This window comes from Arachis stenosperma, chromosome 3, assembly GCF_014773155.1.
Source record: "Arachis stenosperma cultivar V10309 chromosome 3, arast.V10309.gnm1.PFL2, whole genome shotgun sequence".
Classification (NCBI taxonomy): domain Eukaryota; kingdom Viridiplantae; phylum Streptophyta; class Magnoliopsida; order Fabales; family Fabaceae; genus Arachis; species Arachis stenosperma.
Window position 1 is genome coordinate 12,485,291 of NC_080379.1, and position 4,436 is coordinate 12,489,726.

Below are 4,436 nucleotides of genomic sequence, written 5' to 3' on the forward strand. Positions count from 1 at the left end.
GTGTACCAATTTCATCAAGCTGATGTATGACCACCCATGGCCGAGCTACAAGAAGATTCCTGCTGAGACTAGAGAGCAATGTTCTTTGTGCAGAAGTAGGCGGTAAAAACTCAATTTGATTCAAACCATAGCTAGTTTATATATTCTATTTTGCTTAATTGTGTACTTAATTTTGACTAATTAGTGCTAAATGTTCTTTGTAGAGGAAAAATTTATATGGGAGAGAAGACTCACGATGTCATAATCAGAAAGATCTTTGACCATTGGATGGCTAGGCAGTTTCAGCAGATGATGGAGCACGTACGTGAGAGGCACGACCACCTCACTATTTGGCTCTGTCCAGACATAAGAAGGCATTGTACGTCCATTGAGAAACTGATGAGGGGTCGTCTAAGTATACCGGCTGCTCAATGACTTTCGTGAAGACAAAGACCAGGCTGGTATGTAACTCGTTTTATTTTATTATTAAGTTCATTTGGATCGTGATGTCACGATGGCAGAAAACTTCAAGTATACTCACATTTTGAAGGAGAACAAGGAGATATTTACTAATCAGCGGTCTACGGATCATTATGTGAGTAGATATCATTTGACATAAAGCTTTCAATTAAATGTCATCCGCCTTCTAATATGTGTTACGCATGAGTCCTACATGTGAGTAGATATCATTTGACATAAAGCTTTCAATTAAATGTCATCCGCCTTCTAATATGTGTTACGCATGAGTCCTACATGCAGAGATTGGAGGCCATAACCAAGCAATCCCAGCCTGCCTACTGGAGAGGACGGCAACAACGCCACTGCTTCAATCATCGATCTTGACACAGTTTGGCATGAGACCGCATCTGAACCCTATAATAATAATCGCATTTACGAGCTGGAATTGTTCTTTGCCAACAGCCTTCGCACCTCCACATTGAGGATTTCATCTACCTCTGTAACCAGCTATGCTGTCAATCCTGAGGATAGTGTTATAGATTTGAGAGAGTAGGTGTTGAATCCCACCTAAAGCCTTCACCAACAAGCTCAACAGTTACAGCAGTCTGAGGAGAGATATAACAAGATCCTCGTACGTATCTCAAACATAGATTCTCTCAAAGTGGAGCTTAGGTAGGAGCTGCTGGAGCAATAGATGGTGATTTACCAGGAGCAGATGCGCGCTAGTGGCAGCGGTGCTGCTGGAGGTGCACCGACATCACCGCCTAGTCTGCTGCCTCAGCATGACCAGGGAGATGGTGACGACGACTATCAGGATCCGTAGTGATCAGGATTTTGTTCTGGACTATTTGATTGTATTTTACTTGTGTTCCTTTTTATTTGATTCGTAATACTTGATATTCAATAAAATTGTTATTTGATTTTTATTATTGAGAATTTGACTACTAATTGGATAAAAAATAAAATTTGACTACTAATTGTGTTTTAAAAAGAAGAAAGAAAACTTGAAGCTAAGGTTGGATTTATCAAGAGAAAAATCTGACGATAATAGGCGAGAAACAAAATAGTGTGGTGCCAATTAAAGAATCTGCCGCAGAATCCAATGGTAATTATTACTGGCGGATTCGAAAATCCAATGGTAAATTGTTATTGACGAGGATTATACTGTCACATTGTGTTCGACAGTAAATCTACCGATAATATGGATTATACTGTCGCATTGTGTCCTGTTTGCTCACTTCGACGGCAGCAGAAACGGTCATAATGGCGCAGATCTGCAGAGTAGGCAGCAAGGTTAGGTTGGACTAAAGCCCGGTGTCAATATGATGGAATCCATCAACAGCAGATTTGAGACGCGAATATGAGATAAAATTAAAGATGGAACTTATAGCATCAGTGGTGGCGGTACCATCCTCTCTTGTCGTTATCTTTTTCGTTCCTCCTTCTTCGTCTCTTCTTTTCTTTCTTTAATTTTATTAATGGATGTAGTGTTTTTGATGTTGATATTTGAATTTAAATTTATTGTTGTTGCGATTTAAATTTGAATTTGTTATTGTTATGATTTTTATTTGAATTTGTAGTTGTATTTTGAATTTGGGTTTGTTGTTGTTATACGTACTGTGTGTTAAGTTGTGTTAAGAAGAGAGGAGGAAGAAGATTTTTTTTTTAAATTAGATTTAATTTTGGGGCTTTTTAATGAATAATTATGGAGATCATTTTTGTAATTATAATAATTGTTTTTTTTTTTACCAAAGATAGGAGACTCGAACCCGCAACCTCTTAATTGAGTATGGAGAGACTATGCCATTTGAGTTATTACTCATTGGCGTAATTATAATAATTGTTGATGATGGTTTTCAGTGGCTAAGAGAAGGGGGGTAGAATCTTAGCCCCCTTTTTATCAATTACACTTTCTTGTCTTTGAGGAGACTTTTTGATTTTTGTCTCGTCCCTAGCCACGAGATTTTTATTTTTGTCTCGTCAATTGACACGATATATTTTTAGTATTAGCTCCTGTGCAGTAGAAACAGAAATGGAGTAGAAGAGAGAGAAAGTTACACCCAGATATATCCTGGTTCAGCTGCTAAGTGCAGTGCAGCCTACATCCAGTCTCCATCACAACAATGATGGAATTTCACTATAATCATCCTAATTACAAGCTGTAAAGTGCTAACCCAACTTACAAGGAGATTCCCACAGAATCATGAAACACAACACAGATGTACAAAGGAACTCTAAGGACATCTATGGCTTTTTCTTTTAATTTTGCACTCTCTGCCTTTTTCCGCTCTATGGCTTTTTCATACAAACCTCACTGTTTGCCTTTTTCGATGAGACTCAAGACATGACAAAATTAAACAAAAAAATTACAAAAAAAATACATTGAAGGAGAAGAAAATCTGTAAGCTTAGGTAGTTATGAGAATTCTGTGCCTTGCACTCTCACTGCTTACTTCTAACTCCTTGAATCAAACCGTGACTGTTCACCCCTTTTATAGAGAGGAGAAGCCTTCACAGTTGAAACAAAAACCAAGCTTAACTTCCTTTTCTTCACCCATAACCGGTTCGGCCAAAGAAAGAGAAGAGGTAACCCATGCAAATACCTCTAGTTCTTCCTTGGTCATCACTCTTCATCAATCCGAGCGTTCCATCCTTGGCTTGCTCTCCAAGATGGAATTCTGGCCCTTGATACTTCATGATGATGATGTCTTCATCTGCTCCAATCTCTGCCTCTTCCATCACGTAGCCACCCTAGCAACCTTCTGTGGTGGTTGAGCAGAATCAGAGACAAGCCATCCCTCCAAGGATCTCCATCTTGCTGGCCGAATCTTCCTCAACCATTTTTGGTATGAAGAAGCCAAGATCTCATCACAAAATCTTACTACAAGTGAATGAGAATCTTAGCCACAGCATACTTTTCTTTTTCTTTTTCGTGCCATCATTGTGATGGTCTTGTAACTTGCCTTTCCTTCTTTTTGGTAACTCAAAGTAGCTTCCATGGTCTGTTGTGTAACGACCGAAGAAGATAAGAAAAGAGATGAGAGAGAAGAAAGTATGAAGAAAAGCAATCAAGTGTGTTTGAATAAATTAATTAAAGTGAGTTGCTTTTACTTCCCTTAGATGGAGTAACGTGTAGCATTGATAATCACCATCAAATCAAGTTGACAATTTTTCTCTCATAGTTTCCATGCAATAAATGATAATTGAATGAATTTGAAATCCATCACATGGTAAAATGCTTGGATCCGTTGGAAGCAATTTTTGTTTTCTTCTTTGCTTGGTTTCAGATCAAGCATGAGAAACATTCATCAAAATTAAAATTAGGCTTGGTAGCAATAACATTTAATCTGACCCAATAATATTTTGATAAAGCCAAAAAAATTGGGCTTATGCTAATGTTTGAGTTCTGGCCCAATTTATCACAAATTGCTTCAGCCACAAAATATAGGAAACATTCAACAAGGCTGAATATGAATTTTGTGTTGGGCTTGCAATATTTTCTTTATTTTTCGGCCCATTATGTAATCTTACATCACAAAATTATTAATTAATCACATGTTACATGAAAATAAAAATTAATAATTTTGCAATCAATTATTTCAATAATGTTTGTTCATCATCAAATTAAATTTGAGTTTTCCAAACTCATCAATCTCCCCCTTGATGACAAACATTATTAAAAATTGAAATGGAAAAAAATTTAAAGATTGAGTAAAGAATACTCCTTTTGAATTTTGAATTTCTCCCCCTTTCAAATTGTCATATGGCTCCCCCTTAATATATGCCATTTTTACCAAGGGAAGCACTAACCTGTAACATTTTAATCAAGCTTCAAGTAACAATGTTATTTAGCATTTTCATTACATGATGCTAAATGCTTGATTTATGAGCAGAGTTGGTTTGATAATCAAAACTCATTTGATATCATAAATTGATTTTCTGCTCAAACAATGATCAACCAAAAATTCTTTTAAAAATAAATTGCTGTTTAAAATATTT